This window comes from Camellia sinensis, chromosome 12, assembly GCF_055761805.1.
Source record: "Camellia sinensis isolate YWXY chromosome 12, ASM5576180v1, whole genome shotgun sequence".
Taxonomy (NCBI): domain Eukaryota; kingdom Viridiplantae; phylum Streptophyta; class Magnoliopsida; order Ericales; family Theaceae; genus Camellia; species Camellia sinensis.
The window spans coordinates 139555141-139576607 of record NC_138972.1 but is presented as its reverse complement, the minus strand read 5'-3'; the positions used below and the strand labels follow the sequence as shown (position 1 = coordinate 139576607).

Genomic DNA, 21467 nt, shown 5'->3' with positions numbered 1-21467 from the left:
TCTGATGAGTTATGTCTGTTTTGGTTTGAGGCCGTAGGTAATCTTAGGATTACCGGCCGGTTATGTCCTTAACCCATAGGGGCGGGTTCGGGTCATGACAAAACCAATGGTGAAGTATTCGTCGGAGGAGCAAAATACGTTGCCACATGCATTTTTGTTGGGAGAATGGGCAATGGTGCTTCAAAATTAAGCATATGGATTGCTTCTTTAATTGAAGGTTGGAGATTGTGATCCGGATGAGTACACCAAAGCCCAACAATCATCAAGCATTCCATTTATTCTTGAAAAAAATCTGGGCATATCTTTGGATCCACCGCCGCTTCAAGAAGCCTACCGATACCATAAAGGTCCCAAACCCACTCCACCATTCTCATCTGACTTTCTGGAACCTTCAGATCAATGAGTTTTCTTCCACAAGCTATTTCCAATAACACAACTCCAAAACTATAAACATCTGATTCCTTGCTGGCTTTGCCTATCACGAGACATTCCGGTGCAATGTAACCCATAGTCCCTGCCAAAACTGTTGTTTGTAACTGTTTTCTGTGGTTGACAAGTCTGGCTAACCCAAAATCCCTGATGTTAGGTTTTTATTCTTGGCAATCCCGTTTGACAAAACTCCTTTCAGCTGTAATTGTATTCGATCTTTTATTTTAGTGAGACTTTGAGTTTTAGATGCGAATCCAACCTAAATTGCGCCTTGTAGAGATGTTTCAAAAGTTAATTCTTTCGTGTTTGCCACTTCGCTGACTATGTTGGGAATCGAGTTGCCCGGTCAGCTCGTAGGGGTCTAGGGGCAATGCTCCTTGGTGGGTCCGAGGCAGCACCCAGGTGGGGTTAAGGGGCAGTGCCCTGAAGTAAAAAAAAAAATGCAATCGAAGTTGTTTGTCTGCTCGAGCGGCTTTTTGTGCGCTCGAGTGGAGAATCTATGGTTCCAAAAGTTTGAACTGTGCAAAAATACTAGAAGTTGTGTTTTTGTGCTCGAGTGGAACTTCTTGTGCTCGAGCGTCAGTTCGCTCGAGCGGCCATTCCTACGCTCGAGCGTAGATCGCGGATCAGTTTTCTATAAATATGTGGTTTCATCCATTTTTAAGGTTAGGTCTTCCAAATCTTCTTCTTGGATATTAGGGTTTATATCTGGAGCTTCTTTACTAGTTTTGTTGATGTTTGTTTGAGTTTAACTCATGGCTTGAGAAGTATACATCAAAAGATTGTTTGTTTCATTCAATACAAAAAAGAGAGTTGTTCTTCGGTAGATTTCATGGAATTTGAGCCTAAAGCTTTGGTGGATTCTGGAGTGGCTCATTGTCATGGATTCAACATTGGTGTTGTGGATTCAATGTTGTACAAGACAATTCCGAGGTGAAGATGGGGCTGGAAGAGGCACATAGGGGTCGGTTCGATTTCGGCGTAGATTCGCTAGGTAATTAAGAGTACACTTGTGTAACTCATTTATGTCTTCTTAGTGGATTGTTTTATGGCTTTTACTCGTGGTTTTTTTTTATTACAATTGGAGGCACTCCAATTGTGGTTTTTTCACGTTAAATCGTTGTGTTGATTTCTTTGATTGTTTGATTGGGATTGCTATTTACTGCTTAAAATTGATACATAATCACAAATCAATATCTAGGGAATTTCTACATTTTTCACCCGAGTTTCGCATTGAAATTTGAATCCAACAAGACATTGCTTGGTTTTACATCCCTGTGCACCACACACTGCTCACATTCTTCCTGTAGATAAAATAATGTCGAAGCCAAACCTTGAGCAATTTTGTTCCTTATTGCCCATGCCAACAAGCTTTTTTCTTTGAAGAGATGGTAATCTAAGCTTCAATTTTCCATGAACTCATAAACAAGTAGGAGTTCTCTTTTGTTATGACACCAACCAAGTAGTTGCACCAAATTTCTATGCCTCTACTAACTAAGGATCTTCACGTCTGATGTGTACTCCTTTCTTCCCTGTTTTGATCCCTTTGATATCCTCTTCACAGCAACATAGGAATTGGATTCCCTGAAAAAACCTCTGCAAGCCCTATCAAATCCTCCCTCTCCAAGCTTTTGTTCCTCCGTGAAGTTATTTGTTGCACAAAATAATTCACCATACGAAAACTTTTTCGGCCCAGTACCTGCCTCAAACTCATTGTCCATGGACATATCAAGGGCGAACTCCTCATCTTCTTCTTGTGCTTTTCTTTTCTTCCACAAGACAAAGCCAAGCAATGCGAACCCACCAACCAAAACAATTGAGCCAACAGGCAATCCAGCCGTGGTTGGTTGTAAGGAAAATCTTTGATGATTTTGGAGGTCTATATGATGTTAGAAATGTAAATTAAATAGACTTATTCAATTACTTATCAATTAATTGTTCAAAAGTCTTGTGATTTGTTGAATAGTCTTTGGGTATTGTTTTCGACCATAATGTTACACTTACCATCTTTTTAACAATAAAGCTCTTTTTATCTTTGTTGATAAAAGTAATAATAATAATCTTTTTATCATACAAAAATAACTAAAACAAGTTTTAAAAAAACTAATTATGTAAAAATTAAGAGAGAGATACTTTTAATTTCTATTCTTATTATTAAAACTTACAATAAGTTGAACCAAATAAATGCCTTTGGAGCATCCATACTTCAAAACCCAATATATGTGTTAGGCTTCCAATGCTAGCAATCTCGTACAGAAAAATAGTAAACCTTTAAATGAGTAAGGATTGAAGATGTTTTTCTTTAAAAAAAAAAAAAAAAAAAAAAAAAAAAAAAAAAAAAAAAAAAAAAACCAAGTCCCGTCCATTATCATTCTATTTCAGTTCAAATTCCTTTCACATTCAAAATTACTTTTTCTCTCTCTTCGGCGATAGTCACTATGACCACTTAGACCATCTTTCACGATACTCCTTATATTTTTCTCAAATTTAGCTAAAATATGTCTTTTTTTATTTTGGAAAATGAATGACATTTTCAACTATCATCTCCATAATGCTCTTTATTTTTTTTCTGCGTATGCCTAAGTATTTTTTCTTTATTATTTTTTATTAAAAATATTTTTCCCTACTTTATTCTCCATTTTCCACCATTTGACGAAAATATCAGATATGAGAGGGGAAAAAAATCCTTTAATTATAGAGAGTAATTAAACCCTCCTTAATGTAGGGAGGTAAAAGTACAATTCTTTTAATTGAGAGTTGAATAGGGAGGGCTTTTTTATTTTTATTTTATGAAGAGTAAGTAGATTGTTGGAGACGAATTTTTTGTGTTTTGACTTTTAAAGTAGAGAAAAAATGGGAATAGGAGGCCATTGAAGATGCTCTAACAAACGTAACATTATTGCTTCAACAATAATACCACTAAAGACTCTATCTCTTCAACAAGGAAACCACTGACTTCTCTTTTTTTGGGCCTTATACTCTCTTCTCATCAGGTATATCAATTACAGGTTTTTTTTAGAGTGTATACCCTACTAATATAAAACCTTACTGCTGGAATTGATAACTTATAGTTGGCTCAAACACAGTAAAATATATTGTCCTAGAACTTTTTGAAATCAAATTCAAATTTGCTCACCATACCATTATTATTCATGTCTACAAAAGTGATGCAGATAAGGTAGCTGCCAGAGTATTTTATTGTTGAATACAGTAGAAGAAACATTGAAAACCTAAAACACCCAAGTCATCATGACCATCTTGAACCTTGAATGAAAGCAGACCCTCTCTACCTAAATTCATGTTCTCCTTTACCTAATGCACTCTTAGTTGCACGATCATACCTCAAGACTCATGGGTGTTAAAGATTCCCACCACGTCGTATAATTGGGAATTTGGAGTGTATTAGGCACAAAGGGAATAAGGATCAAGTACAGAGGACCCCTTAGCTTATGAAAGTGGTGCTTATGTCTACGACGACAAAACTATTGGGGTTGTAGTGTGCTTGGAGGAGATGATATGGTAACTAGGGCTAGAGGATTCTATCCCAATCCTCTCAAGAGCTGAATAAGTTGGCACAGGCATTTTTGGTGGGAGGCTAGGCAATGGAGCTTCCAAGTTAAGAACTTGAATTGCTTGCTTTATTAAAGGCCTGAGATTGTAATCTGGGTGAGCACACCAAAGCCTAACAATTATCAAGCATTCTATTTGTTCCTCGTTAAAATCTTCCAATTTCACATATGTTGCTCCAAGAAGGTTTCCTCTTCCATAGAGCTCCCAAACCCACTCTACCAGTATCTCATGACCATTTTTAGCTATGAGGTCAATGGGCTTTCTTCCACAAGCAATTTCCAAATAAACAATACCAAAACTGTAAACATCTGATTCTTTGCTAGCCTTGCCTGTCATGACACACTCAGGAGCCATATAGCCCATTGTTCTAGCTAGGACCGTGGTTTTTGACTCTTTTCCATGGTCAACAATCCTAGCTAACCCGAAATCTCCAAGTTTTGCATTAAAATTTGAATCCAACATAATGTTGCTCGATTTAATATCTCTATACAGCACGCACTGTTCCCATTCTTCGCGTAAGTACAACAATGCCGTGGCCAAACCTTTAGCAATATTGTACCTTGTTAGCCATGTCAAGAAGGTGTTGCCTTTGAAGAGATGAGAATCCAAGTTGCCATTGGGCATGAACTCGTACACAAGTAGGAGTTCTTTTTCTTCATGGTACCAACCAAGAAGTTGTACCAAATTTCTATGCCTTAGCCAGTTGATGATCTTCACTTCTAATGCATACTCTTTAATCCCTTGTTTAGACCCCTTTGATACCCTCTTGATAGCAACATAAGCATTAAGTCTCTTAAGAAACCTCTATAAACGCCGCCAAATCCACCCTGTCCAAGCTTTTCTCCCTCCACAAAGTTTCTTGTTGCAATGACCAATTCTTTGTATGAAAACTTCGTAGGTCCTGTTTTGCCTTCAAACTCATACAAAACATTGAAATCATGATCATCTTTTCTTTTAATCTTGTTGTGTTTCCACTTCTTGAAGCTAAACCAAAGCAAGCACAACCCACAAATTAGAACACAAACACCTACAATAGATCTAGCTAGTACCCCTCTTTTGTTTGTTCTGTTTCCATCCTAGTTGGCAAACGCTGGCTCCAAACCAATTGGATTCAACAAATTTGGAGTGATTTGTATATTAGAAGTAAAATTCCAAGTGTGAACAGTATGTATCTCAGCTAACACTCCTGTCACTGCAGTGAAGCCGAAAGTAACCCACTCTGGCAAATACTTGCTTAGATCAACTATATGATAAAGCTCTTGCAGGATAGTGGTGTTTCATCAAGATAACCGGTGAATGCAACACTCAATTTTTTCAAACTAGAATTGTAACTAATCCATGCCTCGTTCATTTTCCCAGAGGGGATTCGACTCAACCATGTCACATTTTTTACAGATTTAATGAAGTTGATGTCGATACCTACATGATCTGAGAGTGGATCATATTCCGGGTTGTGATATGTGTCAAACTCCACTGCCACAAATGGATTGGACGATGAGTTGAACGCTGGGTTGAATACTTGTTCACGGCTAACAAGTCCTATACCGCTGCCTTCTTGAAATGGAATTGGGGAACCAACCAATGCAAGGAAAAATGTTATTCCATTAGCATATGAGGTTTTATTTTGTGAATCAATGACAAAGGAGAAATGGGTATTGAAGTCTGCAAGTGCTCCTCCTGAGGGTTTGTCCCAAAGCTGCATTGGTTTGAAGTACCTGGCCTGGACTACTTGTCATGGTTTTGTCATTTTGGTTTAAGGTTGGTTGGATGACTTTGTTGGAAGCTGAAGCATCTCCATCAAATTCTTTGTTGTGAATATTCGGATTAAAGCTAGTGAAGCTGAAAGAGAGCTGAGTAGCATCACAATAAAGGACTAGTAGTAGAAAGAAGAAGATGATGAAGAAGAAGATAGTCATTGAAGGAGAGCAATGGAGCTTCTAATTTTGATCAAAATAATGTGTCCTACTGTTTATGGGACTAGCTAGCACTCATGTTGGTAGTAATACTAACTAAGGATTACTTTTCAAAAGATTAGAACAACAATAAATTTTAAATTTTGGTAAAAGTCTTGTGATCGATCCAATATTGACATTACCAATCAAACAAGATGTTTCTTCCCCATTAAAAAATGAAAGGTAACATGAGACACAAACGACTGGAGCTAAACTTTTACCCCTTACATGAGACACAAACGACCGGAGCTAGACTTTTACCCCTGTTGTGAGTTGGAAAAAATATTAAGACTGAAATTGGCGTATAAAATTCAACCGTAAATGATTTTGATTTTTAAGTTTAAGCCTTAACAAGAAGGAAAATTCTATAATACAAATCTCAAAATGGGATGCATATCATATGCCCAATTATGACGTTTGCAGGACGTTTATAGTTTTTTGTTATGATTTATTGTGGTGCTAGTTATGATGTGATTATGACTCATTGTGATATTAGTTATGACATGTAATTATTATAATCATTTTTTTTTTGATAAAAAATAATCAAAAATCACAACCGTCATAACTGAAATATATGATACACACCATTGTAGGTATGTATTATAGTATTTCCCATCAACTTATTCATGTAAAAAAAAAGTGATGCAGAATCTCCCTCATAGGTTTTTGTATATATTGGTGTATGTATAAAATAAAATCAATAGAAAAAATATTGAAGCAATTGAAAAAAATATATATAAGAAAACATTTTTTAATAAAATATATTTAAAATAGAGAGGGATTGTTGGAGTGTACAATAAAAAAATGACAAGTTAAAATAATGAAACAAAATTTTAAATATCAATTTTGACTAGCATTGTTCTTGATGCTATAGCAAACATAACATTATTGTTTCAACAATAATACCACAGAAAACTTTCTCTTCAACAAGAAAACCATTGAGTATTTCATCTCATCAGGTACATCAATTACAACTTCATTTTTGTAGTATTTCTGATCTATAGTTTCTTGCTCTATGTTGAGATTTGTCACTCAATTCCTATTTACATGTTTTGAAACTAATTCATTTTTGTTGCACAACAGGTGTTTGACAAGATTCCTAAGTGAAGGTTTCTTTGTTCTCAGCCATCACTTTCCTTTCACTCCCAAAACTGTATTCAGTTCTAATTTTCATCAACTCTGTGGCCCTTTTTCCTATTTTAATGCTAAATATGACCTTCATTTAATTAATGTTCACCCATTTTTGGTTATTTGGTGCTTGCACTTTACATGGTTACGTGTAATGTGAATGTGATGTGATTTGACTATTACATTAGATGCCTATTTTGTTAATTTAAATGTGTCTTCTTGGATTATTGATGTGGGGATAGCTCTTGTCAATCAGCTCAAATTCCTGACAAAAACAACATAGTGAACTTTCATAACAGTATTGGGATAGGATAGTTACACACTTTAATACAAAAGTGCACAATCAGCTTCTTAAGTTCACATTATTTGTCTAAATTTTCTTGGCTAATGTTGGGACCCCTTAGGATGAACTGCTTGTAGTTTCTTTTTTACACATTTCTATGGATCTCACTTCTATGTCCATGACCCCACACAAATGTATGGTTTTCTTGGGGTTGTAGATTCATGCGGGCTCACTGCTATATGGAAAGCGCTAATACATGTACCTATCATTGGAAAATATCCATATTATTAGCAAAAATACTATTTGTGACCATCCACTTATCACCGTGCCGTCACTAATAGTCTTTGTGATGACTATCAGTGTGGGAGCATGATTTCTTCCATTGGGTTTGCTCTGTGGTGTTCCTTTATACTCGGTTCATGTTTAATTTGGTTGGTTTCTTGCCAACGGCTATCATTTCTTGGTGTTTGCATATGATTTGCATGTGTTCATGTGCCAACCTAGTTGAGCTATGTTAACTTCACCATGATGTTGTTCTGCACCTTGGTGTTTTTATTGACTTAATCTTTGCAAATTGCATTAATAAAATTTTCTTTTTTGCTGATAAAAAAAATAATATTTGTGATGACAAAAAATAATATTTGCAAAGACAGTTTGTTGTCACAAAAAATAAACCCAAATGTTAATTCTTCTGGTATGAAACCTACCCATGATGCCATTGCGTGACTGTATGTTGATAACTTTTTGACATCAAGGATTTGGTGAGGAGTCATAGAAGAAACAGTACACTATGAAAATGTCATTATTCTGTCAGTCAACATAATTGAAAATTTGCCAATTAATTATGTATTCAAGATGTTCTGTAGATACACAAAGTATATTTAAATTAGACAACTCGATTAACAATTGTTCTGTTAATATGTTCTTGCTTGACTAATAATGTAATTGAAATATAGGTTGACACAAGTCTGATTTAAAAAAATTGCCAAGCCTTATCTATGTGTTTATACGAGTACAAAAATAGAATTTCTAGGGGGCAAATAAGTCTGATTTAAAAATTTAACGAGTAAATTGTTTACCTAACAAGCTCGAACCAACTTTAAATAGCTCAAACACAAGTTGAGTTTGATTTTTATAAAACATTATATACTTATTGAGTGGAGAAGTTAATTGTTTAAATTTTATTTTAAAATGTATGGGCAAATTATGCTAATATTCCTTTTATTTTGGTTTTTGTGTCATTTTAGACTTTGTAATTTTAATTGAGTCGATTTTGATCTTAAATTTATGATTTTGTCTCAATTTAGTCTAATTACTTACAATTATTAGTATTTTTCAATGAAAAATATGCATATAAGTAAGATAGATACAATTGCTATAGTTGTTCTGTTGCTGTAGTTGAATCTGCTGGAGTTGATGCTTGAGCTTAGCCTTATGGTTGGTTCTGCTAGAGTGTGCATCTGTGTGTCAGCTTGGGCTCTGCTGTTGGTCCTATATAGGAAGTTGGCTATCTTCTGTGATTCTGTGAAGATGGCTGCAAGTCTTGGTGGTTGTTGTGTTGGAATGCAATGTTCAGAGGTGCTGATATCAACAAGCTACTGGATTGAATTGGTGGCTGCCCTGGTTGAGTGTGAATCTTTGTTCTGGTCTTCTTGAGTTATCTGTTGGCCTTGTGTCTTTTTGAAGTGTCATGATGGTTGCTATTAGTGGCTGCAGGAATTTGTTTATTTGAGTATGGTTGTTGCTACTGCTGCTGATGGCAGGGGAGTTTCTCGGTTTCTGGTTTTGGTTGGTTATTCACCAACTTGATGTGATGCTGCAGATGATTGGGCTTGTTTTATGGTGCCAACCTAGTTGGGATCATATTACTTTGTTATGATGCGTGTGCATCCATCTCCTTTATTGATGTATAGTTTTATTCATTATTTATCAATAAATTGGTTTTTTGCTGATAAAAAAAAAGTAACATAGATATTTCATGCTTTTAGAGTCAAAATTATAAATTTATTCAACTTAGTGACTTAACCTCAAATAATTAAGTGATCAATTTTATTTGAAAATACTAACAGCATTATCAATTGGACCAAATTTGATACAAAATATAAAATTCAGGGTTAAAATGAAGGCAATTAAAAATATAATTACCAAAATTACACGAGATAAAATGTAAGAACTACCAATATACTTTTGTTCAAAATGTATTTTCATTTGACTTATTTAAGTAATTAATAAATGTATAATAAACTTTTAACAAGTCAAACACCACTAATTTGATTACCACCGAGGGTGGTGGCTTTGTGGAAAAGGCAGTCCTTTCCTTAGGGGTGTACTAGGTTCGATTCTTAGGAGGCATGGAATGCTGACTTTGTCTGGCTAACCTCACGCTGCACTCTGATCGATATTTGGCCTCGGAATGCAAGTTTGTCCAACAAACTCTACTTGAAAACCTCATGCTGCACTTCGATCGATACTTGGCCTTGCTAAGTTTGTCTAGCCGATTCTATTTGGGGACAACGCGCTATACTCTGATCGATACTTGGCCTCTTCTGTGGCACGTGACTAAGCTCTATTGGGTGCCTCGGTGATGGATACCTTCTTTTAAATTGAGTTAAATCTGACCATAAACCGATTATCCAGCCCGCAATGCTATGATGTCTGACAAAGCATGTTTTTTTCACGTTCAAAAAAAAAAGGCTTAGCCCTAGATCATATATGTAGGTAAAGGAATGGAGTGGGTAGCTTTAAACCCTTGCCACGTTGTTTCTTCAAATTCAGTTCTGTATCACTCAGCCATATCGCCACCACTTTGGATTGTCAAATTCATAGAGCCACCAATTGAGACATTGAATGCATTCCCTCCGAGACAACACTAATGAAATCGTTTTTGTTAGGTCTTCTTTGTTCTAGCCCTAACAACCTTGCAATAGAAATAATCCAAGAATTTTCAATTGAAGTTGTCCATGACATTGTTGAATCGGCTTCAAATTCTATAATCAAGGCAGTGATCTCTTCGAGTAAGTTCATAATCCTGTATTTTAGTTTTAAATTGATGGGTTTGTCCTCTTCTGTTGTCTAATTGAACAAAATACGTTTTTTTTTATTATTTAACAAATTAAATTTTTTTTTTTAAGTTGAATTTGTGGTTTTGGCTCATGGGTTTGATGGGTTGGTTTCCTTTCATGTTTGTCATTTTTTGGCCCATTTTACTCTTCCGTTTGAGTCAATGAATCAATGTGCATTAGCGTTAAGTTGAATAGTCCTTAATTTTTATGTTTTATGGAAAAATTTAGCACCAAATTGAACCTTTGATTTGTTAGTTGAGGAATGGAGCTGACCACAATGTTACGGTTCGACTTTGTTGTTTAGTTTCATATGCAAATGAATGGATGAGGATGTATGTATATCTGTATTTGATTCTGTGATTTGTATCTATTTTTGATGAACAAAAACTTAGGGATTTGTGGCCAATCTGTAGACGGCCATTTTTGTAAAGCACATTGATATACTTATATAGCCTGAATCGATAATAGGAAGGTATTCCATGCTTTAAGATTATTCATTTTTACTTGAGATCATAGAAACATAACAAACATTATCAAATGCATATGTCAAAATTTTAGTGGTTGCATTCATGTAATGTCATAATCTCACACCATAGGGATGATATAACAGGACCCATTTGGCCTAAACACAAATTAGTTGGTTATATTCTTTGTGACAAATTGACTCTTTTTTTTTTTATTATAGTTTTTTCATGGATTTAATTCATTATCTCAGTCCTATAAATTTCATCATGTACTACATATTCGTATGGAAGCATAATTTGATGAATGTACTGTTGTAGGTAGTGTTATATAAGCTCTCAATTGTATTTAACTTCTATGAGTTATCTATATAGTTTTGATAAACACAGTATATTCATTATATACAGCATTATATTACTTTCTATGGGTGTTAATTTTTGACCACACAATCAAACAGGGAAACTCAGTTGGAGAGTATCGGAAGAATAGATTAAGCCCGAACAACCAGTCACAGAAAGATAAGAATCCGGCGGTGGTTTGTCTACCTGGGGGCACTCCGACGATCAAGTCAGTAATTATCTCCCAAAGATAGTCAATTGTGCTTAACTCACAAGAAAGAACTTACTGCTTACAGTATATCACACATACCTTCAACCCACGAGGGTGCCCTGCTTTTATAACCAATACTAACCTGATCCTTGTAGAAGCCTAACTTTAATAGACTTTGGCTCAGTGCTCACCTTGGACTCTCAGCTAGATAGGGATAAACTCCCTAAGAATTTTATCTTTATTCAAACTAAAATCCTCCCTTATTCTAGGACTCATGTCCCTTATCCGCTTATCTCGAATTCCGATATCTCCTCAGACAACCTCGGCCTAGCCGAGATCACCTCGACATTAAGACCAGACCACGTGGCACCTCGGCTTACACTCCGGCGTCACCTTGGCCACGTGCTGTCCTTGACAAAATACGTCTCCACAACTGCCTCCTAGGTTCTATTATCTCGGCATGCTGAGGTGATGGAACCTACATCGTTTGTTCAAATACTATGTCGGCTAAAAATTCATTTCTTTCCATCGACCGAAATCATTACTCGTCGGCTTCAAGTACCCAGCACTTAACTGTCCATTTTTATTAGGGATCAAGAACCAAGAACCAAGTTCTTTAAGTATCTTAACTGAGATTGTTCCTCTAGCCAAGGTTTTTGCTTCATTAAATCGAGAACTCCAAGAGTTTTATCTACTCATGAGCTGTCACACACGGTTTTTCTCAACCATTTCTACTTCGCGTCCTTTCCTTATCAGTTCATATCTGACACGCGCTATCAGGTCGCGTTACATCTGCACATGCCGCCTGACAAGCACGTCGTCCAAGGTGTTTAATTTTGTTTTGCCTCATTTTCGCGTTTTAACAAAAACACTTTCTCTCTCTCTCTCTCTGTCTTTTCAGTTCGCATTCTTGCAATCTCTCTTAAAGTTTTCTCTGTCTATGAAATTTCCCTCAAACCTCCATCATCGTCCTTTCAAGCTTTCTGCATTCATCTGACTTCCGCTTCCACCGAGCTTTTTACCACCGGGCTCTAGACAATACCAATGTTGGACTCCAACGAACTTCTTTCCAGCCTTTATTTGGAAAGTTCATGATTTCTTGTCTTGTAATCTCTGTCCTTTATTTTTGATTTGTTGTGTATCTACTACCTGTTTACATGTTGTTCGTTGCCATTGCAAATCAGTTTTTGTTCTTAAATCTTCGTTGTAGAATATATCCTTGTGTCTATTCACATTGTTCGGGATTCCCGCACACACAAAGCGTTCATAAATTTGAAGCTTTAATAATTTTGCCACGATTCTTGGCTTTTGCACATCCGCACACACCAACTCAATGTTTCTTGAAAAATGTTGCTTTCTTGATTCTGAATCATGTTCTTTTTTGTTTTTCCTTAACTTGCTTCCAGATTCTAGCCTTTGATTTTAGGTTTTGGGATTTGATAGAAATCACATTCTCTAGGAAAATTGAAACAAATTCCCCCTAGATCTTAAAAAACCCTCACCACAGTTCCAGCTTAGGTTTTAGCTGAGGTTCCCAATCCCTACCATTTTCTCCTCCCTGACATTTCTCCCAAAACACTCTAAGCCGAGATAATGGGTATGTTTAGGTGAAGAGTAGATTCCCCCAGAAAAACTTGAGCACTTGAGGGGACGGTTTTCTATCCTAGCCGACGTCTAACTTAGGTTAGTTGGGAATGAGGACTTTATTATGTCGGATGGGGATTTCATGCCCTTCTCAGTGGTTGCCTTTATCAAATGTGGACTTCAATTTCCCCTTGATACTCTCTTTCGTGAAATCCTTCATTATTACAAACTTAACCCCATGCAACTTGCCATAAACTCATATCGGGTCATCAATGGCATAATTGAACTAGCACATCGAGAAAAAGCTAGGATCACTTTAGTCGACATCCAATTCTGCTATACCATATGTGGCCTTAAGTTTGAAAAAGGCTACATATACTACCTCAAGCCCAGGTCCACTGCCTACAAATTAATAGCCAACCTCCCAGACTCTAACAAGGGTGCTAGAGATGATTACTTCATCGTCTCAGGCAATTAGGAATTTGCACCTGACAACGACCTTCATCTCTATCCTCTGCGCCAATCGGTGTTTAAAGAGGGTGATAGCAAGAGCTGAGTTACCTTTTTAATCATATTTCGGCTAGGATTTGTCAATATATATATATATATATATATATATATATATATATATATATATATATATATATATATATATCTGTTTTTTGTAATGTTCTTCTTCTCACTTCTTTTTGCAGCTCTTCCCCAGCTAGCAAAGGATTTTCAGCAGACCTTCTTCCCCAGCCCTGATCTAAAAAGGCTTTTAGGTTTGAATATTAATAAGCGCAAAGCCCTTTTGCTACTTAATTATATCCCGACCTACAAGTTCACATTACCCGATGTCCCATGCCGAAGCAAGACTCCCCCATCAGCAATAACTCCCACAGTTGCTTCATCGCCAAGGCCAGATCAGGCCTCTTCATTAGACCTAGTAGAGCAACCCTCCACTTCTGCTCTAGCTCAACTAATCCCATGATCTTAGTGCTGATACCGACGTCGTGCTCTACCAAACGCACCAGCAGGCCAAACTCGTAGCCACAAACGACAAGATTCTGAGCCATCAGCCTACGATCTGACCAATCCTCCCATCACCCTTCCCATCATTCACTTCGGCACCAAAGCTACACTTACTACTACTGTCGACGAAATGGGCCGCAAACCAGCCGTCGTCGAGGACCTTATTGCCGATATCCCTAGGGTAGTGACTGTTCAGTCTTCCTCTTCTCTCTCTTAATCCAAGCCAAAGCCAAAGCCTAGGAGAATCAAAAAGGCTAAGGCCAAGGCTACAATGACTCAGATTGATTCTGAGGACACTGTATCGATCTCAAAACTGGCCGAGTCTGAAAAGAGTACTCACGCTGCCGACAAGAGGCCAGCCAAGGCCGAGGCATCTGACCCACCATAATCCAAAAAGCCAAGGTTCAGCTGGTCTTCTGATCTCTTTGGTTTTTATGCCAATGCTCCCTGGACTTTATCTATTACGATTGGAGACAGGCCTCTTCTAGCAGGGGACAGCGCGCTCGACAGTCTGGAGGTTGGTGCTGCCATTTCCACCGTCGTTCTGCTCCCAGCCGACATAAATCAGATGGCCGAGCTTTCTGAATATGAAAACTATGAGATGATGATGTAGCACTGTGTCTTGGTAAGTGCCAACACTTGTAACTTTTAGTTTAATTTCAACACCTATTTTCATACTTAACGAATTTTCTTCGCATTCTTGCAGGCTATCTAGCAGTGTCACTCGCTTGCAGTCAACACCGATGAGTTCAAGAAAGAACTAACCCAAAAAACAAAGGAGGCAGCCAAACTCCTTACTTCACAAAACAAAGCCGAGGCTCGTATGCGAGGTCTCCTAGATTAGGCCAAGGCTACTAAGTCAGCCCTGAAGAAAGTCGAAGACCACGCCGAGGCTACGGAAAATTTTGCTGAGGTTACTCAGGCCGAAGCAAAAGAGGCCAAAGATAAGAAATCTCAAGCCCAGACCAAGCTATAAGCGGCGCTTGCTACCAAGGCGGCCGAGATAAAGGAGGCGGATGAGAAGGCCTATACCGAAGGGGCAACCAACGTTCGTGATGAATACAAAAAGTAAGTCAAACAAGCGTGCAACAAGGGTTACACCCTTAGTTGGATGGCTGCTTTGAAGGAGTTGGCTGTCCCTGACGACTCGCTCCTCTGGGACGAGAGCCGACTTGTTATGCCATTCCCTCCCGCTCCAAGCCAATCTGAGGATAAGGGTGAGAGGGATGAAGAAGTTGAGGCCGACAAGGCTGAGAAGACTGAAGTTGTTGGGAACAAGTCCCTAACTCTGAATGAGCAAGCCGTGGACTTGACTCAAGACGACGAAGATAAGGTCTCTAAGAACACGCCTGAAGCCGAGGTTGAAAACGCCGAGAAGAGCCTTGACAAGACTCTTCTAGAGATCAAGGTCGAGATCGAGGCCGAGAAGCTCTCCCAACTGTCTGCTCAGGCCGAAACACAGCTAATCGCCGATGTAGAACAGTCTGTTTAGAATCTCTTCTTTGTACTTTTTCCTTCGTTTTGAACAATGTTTGTTTTTGTCAGCCCGATGTGCCTGTTTATGTACTTGAACAAGTTGTCTTTTTCTTAATGCTAGTCTTCTATTTTCTTCCAAGTGTTGAATGTATGCCTTCTTTTCTTCTATTCTTGTTTACTGCTTTCTTTCATGCCTTTCATGCTTCCATACTTAGAACATTTTTGTATTTATTCAAAGTATACCTTAACTGTATAATAACTCCATGATATAATACCTCGTATACAAACCTTGACTGTTTGCCTCGGCTAACCATTGGTATACCTCAGCTAACACTTTAAAAATATCAAAATACTTTTACAAGTGTTATTCAGTATTGCTTTTTTACCTCCATATGCTATCTTCTATTAAGACTTCACATTTTCCAAGTTTTGACAACCTGGTTAGTCACCTTGGGTAATATGTTTCTCGGATACTTTATTCATAATTACCTCGATTAATTCCAACTTGTAAATTTCTCCAAAATTTCAACAAGTGTTAAGCCAATTTTTACTTGTAAATTTTTCTGAAAATTTCAACAAGTCTCAAGCTCTTAAGTTTATTTATCATTCCTGCTCCCTGCCCCTTAATGTGAACCTATGTTCCACTTAAGCTCACATTAAGCATGCGTCTATGGTCTTTCGCCGAAGTCAGATTTAATCAAAGACTTCCCGAGGTATTTCAACCTTGGTTTCTCTGTTAATGAACTGAGTTCCATTTTGCGCTTGACTCTACCGATATGGCACGTCTAGGTTAATCCAACTTAGTTCAACTCTATTATATACAAGTATAATTCAACTCTGCCATATAATGAGTCTAAGTTATTCGTCATGTTTCATTCAGAAACATCGCCAACTTAGTTCAACTCTATTATATGTATGTATAATTCAACTCTGCTATATAAGTCTAAGTTATTCATCATGTTTCATTTGGAAACATCGCCAACTTAGTTCAACTCTATTATATGCAAGTATAATTCAACTCTGCTATATAATAAGTCTAAGTTATTCATCATGTTTCATTCGAAAACATCGTTATCTTAGTTCAACTCTATTATATGCAAGTGTAATTCAACTCTGCCATATAATAAGTCTAAGTTATTCATCATGTTTCATTCGGAAACATCGCCAACTTAGTTCAACTCTATTTTATGCAAGTATAATTCAACTTTGCCATATAATAATTCTAAGTTATTTGTCATGTTTCATTCAAAAACGTCGCCAACTTAGTTCAACTCTATTATATGTAAGTATAATTTAACTCTGCCATATAATAACTCTAAGTTATTCGTCATGTTTCATTCGGAAACGTCGCCAACTTAGTTCAACTCTATTATACGCAAGTATAATTCAACTTTGTCATATAATAATTCTAAGTTATTTGTCTTATTTCATTCAAAAACGTCGTCAACTTAGTTCAACTTTATTACATGCAAGTATAATTTGACTCTGCCATATAATAAGTCTACGTTATTCATCATGTTTCATTCGGAAACATCGCCAACATAGTTCAACTCTATTATATACAAGTATAATTCAACTCTGCCATATAATAAGTCTAAGTTATTCGTCATGTTTCATTTAGAAACATCGCCATAGGACTAGTCAGTCTTATCACACAAATTTCAAATTCACAAAAATCAAACTAAAATTTTTATTATTACTTTGGTTAATAATAAAAACTTTGAAAAACAAAGATTTAATGATAGAAAAACTTCAAGTTGCAAGTGTTCCAGGGTTTTGGCAACTCTTTGCCATCACTGTCCTCAAGCCGATATGCCCCATTGCCGGTGACCGAGATGTTTCTATAAGGCTCCTCCCAATTTGGGCCTAGCTTGCCCTCCCTAGGATCCTTCTTGTTGCCAACTATTTTCCTCAGCACGAGGTCCCCAACTTTGAACTCTCTTGGGTTGACCTTCTTTTTGTAAGCCCAGCAAGTTGTTGTTGGTATAGCCCTAGCCGAATTGCTGCTCTCTCTCTCTTTTCTCCTCCAGTAGGTTTAGATCTCGGGCTAGAAATGCCTTATTAGTACCATTTTCCACTCCCTGGGTTCTGATCTCTGGAATGCCGACTTCTAGTGGGATAACTGCTTCAATGCCATAAGCCATGGCAAATGGAGACTTCCCAATTGATCTTCTCAGTGTAGTCCAATATGCCCACAGTATATTGGGCAACTCCTCCCCCATTTTCCCTTTGCTGCTTCCAGCCTTTTTTTTATCCCATTCAAGATAGTCTTATTAGATACTTCTGCCTGACCATTAAGGGAAGCTTGGAGTAAAGTAGTAGTTCTTGATTTTGTACTTTGCACAGAAACTTTTGATTAGCTTACTGTCAAACTGTGTACCATTGTCTGCTATTATTGCCTTTGGGATCCCAAACTTGGTGATAATGTTCTTCCATATGAAGTTCTTCACATCAATATCTCGAATCTTTGCAAGGGGTTCAACTTCTACCCACTTCGTGAAGTAATCAATTGCTACCAGCAGAAACTTTCTTTGCCTAGTTGCTTAGAGCAGTTGTCCAACTAGGTCCATGCCCCACTGGGCAAATGGCCAAGGGTTGGTTACTGGGTTCAAATCTACGGCTGGTTGATGTATCAAATGTGTAAACCTCTAACACTTCTCGCACTTTCTGACGTAGGCTTCAGCATCCTTCTACATGTAGGACCACCAGTATTCCTAGGTAATGGCCCTATGAGCAAGTGATCTCCCGCAACATGGCTTCCATATACCCCTTCATGTATTTCATACAAGAAGTCTTCAACCTGGGAGGGATGCACACACCTCAAAAGGGGACCGGTAAAAGACCTTCTGTAGAGATGTCCTTCTGCTATTAAGCTAAACCTTCCTGACTTCAGTCTGGTCTTATGCGCCTTTTTGCGATCGTCTAGTAGCTTGCTGCCCCTAAAAAACATCACTATTGCATCCATCGAACTTGGACTTATCTCCACACACATTGCTTCATACTCTGTGATTAGTGGTTCTACACTTGGGCCTAACAAATAGTCAACCATTATTGTCCTTGCCTCTCCTGATTTCATTACACTAGTCAGTTTAGCCAAGGCATCGGCATGGCTGTTGTCATCTTGGCTAACCTGCTGTAGTCGGCAATCCTAAAACAAAGCTAGTAGTCTAATAACCTCTTTGACATAGGCTATCATTCTTTCATCTCGGGCTACGTACTCGCATGTTGCCTGGTTCACAATAAGTTGGGAGTCATAGAAGACTACCATCTCGTCGGCTTCCATTGTTGGTGCTAACTTTAACCCTGTGATCAGTGCCACATATTTTGCTTCATTGTTTAAGGCCTTAAACCCCAAACGAATAGATTGTTCTAACATCCGCCCATTTGGCGATACTAACACTACTCCTGCCCCCGCTCATTGATGGTTTGAACTTCCATCAACAAATAAGCGGAAGGAGTCGCCGATATAAATGTCGCAGGGCTTTGGTTTCTCTACCTTTTTTTGTTGTACTATGGGGGTTTTCATTCCTAGCTGGGTCTCTTCTTGTTTCCCTAGACACCCTAAACTGCGGTTCACCAGAGCCCGACGTAGGATGGCACCAGGTGTGAACTCGGCCACAAAGTCGGCCAAAATTCGGCCTTTGATTGTCGTTCTGGGCCTAAACTCTAAGTTATATTGGCCCAATACAACTGCCTATCTGGCTACATTACCTGTCAGATCTCCTTGTTGCAACAGGGCCTTCAAGGGATGCTTAGTCAACACCACAATCTTGTAGGCTTGGAAATAATGATTCAACTTTTTGGAAGTCATCACTAAGGCTAATGTCAATTTCTCCAGGGGTAAGTATCTGGTCTCTGCACGTGTGAGGGTTTTACTCATATAGTATATTGCCCTTTGTTCTCCCTTCTCTTCTCTGATTACCACTGCACTCACTGCGTGCTCTGAAATTGCCAAGTATAAGAATAGTTTCTCTCCAAGTATTGGATTTGACAGAACTGAAGCTGTTGTTAGGCACTTTTTCAAATTGGCCAAGGCGACTTCGCATTCCTCTGTCCACAAGAAATCTGTGGCCTTTTTCAACAAACTGAAAAATGGTTTACACTTATTTGAACTTCTACTTATAAATCTGTTCAGGGCTACGGCCTTTCCAGTCAACATCTGCACTTGTTTTTCCGATGTCGAGCTGTTCAAGTCCAGGATAGCCTTGATTTGATCTGGGCTTGCCTCAATGCCCTTTCTAGTAACCAAGTATCCTAGGAACTTACTAGACCCAACTCCAAATGCACATTTCAAAGCATTGAGTCGAAGCCGATATGTTCTAAGGATATCACAAACTGCTTTTAAGTCGACAAGGTGATTTTCAAGTTCTTTGGTCTTCACGACCATGTCATCAATGTATACTTCCACTGTTTTGCTAATGAACATCTTGGTCACCAACCTCTGGTAGGTTGCTGTAGACGTCCCGAACGTCCCGGGGGGAAAACCCCCCCGTTCGGTTCATTTGGGCTCACTACAGTTCGGACTCGAAATGTCACGGTTCTGAATCTAATCCCGCAAAGTGCAATGCAAGATCGATAAATCAACAAAGAGTCCAAATCCGGCAAATCGTTTTGGAAAACTGATTTTTGTAAAAAAGTGCCCAAACATGGACTGCTTTGCTAGATACAGAGTCGCCACCTAAATATTTTATTTTGGGAGAATTTAGGAAACCCTGACTCGTCGCCTAAGGCCACGTGTCCGTCATCACCAAAGTTGCCTCGGCTCGGGAACTTGCGTATGATTGGGGAAGGCCAGCTATGAGCACCCCCGCTCGCCCGATCAATGATCGGCCACTACTAAACATGATATCGAGTTTTTGAAAACACATGCGTTCTTATTCCGGTTTATTAGCCTAGAATTACTATGTGATGCGCACAACAAAACAAGTATAGACTAGATCGCCTAATTTGGAACAAAGCATTGCATACCCGTTTGTTCGGAAAATGTTTTGAGTTTTGCTACTCGCAAGTAGGCTAAAACACGGATTTCAATGAATTGTTCCAATTCAAACAATCCAACCTTCACCTACAGGCATTCAGGCAGTTATATCACATAAGCAATTAGCCTCATGGTAAGCATGCTATCATGGCAACACTCACACACATGCAAGGATGCTAAAGCGTAAATGCTTACCTAGTACTCCAAGCCAAAACATAAACTAGTTAGTAATCAAATGCATGATCCTAGTTCATGTTAAGATGGCTAATGCAACACATGCAAAATGCAACTAGAAATAGGCTCAGCTATTCTAAGATGTCATGTGAAATGCAACTTGATACACGTATTCAAATTGGAATTGAAATACAGTGCAGTTAGCATGATGCACCGAGCCCGGTGCATGCAAGACATATGAATGAATGCAAACATGCGAGCATAAGCATGCTAATTGAAACATGTCCTAAACTAACCATCAAAGCAGGTAAGTAAAAGGGAGAAAGACGTGGGGTTGGAAGACATGCATCACACACACGCACGCTTATTACACAATTTGCTCTCTCTCGGAGGGACCGAAAGAATAATACAAATTAACTAACTGACAAGCTAATTAATTATTACACAACACTTAACTAATTAAATGAATTAATTAAGCTAAGAAAACAGTAAAGAGGCCTCGGGAAGAGGGATGAATGCATGCATGTTCGGTTTCGCTCGGAAATCCATCGCCATACTCATGCTGCCTCTGTTTACAGTGCTCTGCACTTCTGAAAACTGCACAAGTCTCCAGGATGTTTCTGAACCACCTTCTGAGCACTGTGGAAGGTCACCGGCCAAAAGGTAAGGCCACCGGCCATGGGAAACTGGTCATCGACCATGTGTGAGGCTCTCGGCCAACAATGCATAGCCGACCGGCATTAAAGATGGCCGGCCAACCATCTCGTCTTGTAGAATCCTGTTTTGCTGCAGCAGAAGGAAAACAG

The 21467-nt window shown here is 38.3% G+C and overlaps 2 pseudogenes; both read right to left on the bottom strand.

Moving 5' to 3' along the window:
* Window positions 1-202: 202 nt before the first annotated feature.
* Window positions 203-3729, bottom strand: LOC145803929 (L-type lectin-domain containing receptor kinase IX.1 pseudogene; annotated as a pseudogene).
* A 168-nt stretch (window positions 3730-3897) lies between these two features.
* LOC145803928 (L-type lectin-domain containing receptor kinase IX.1 pseudogene) lies at window positions 3898-6147 on the bottom strand (annotated as a pseudogene).
* Window positions 6148-21467: the final 15320 nt, after the last annotated feature.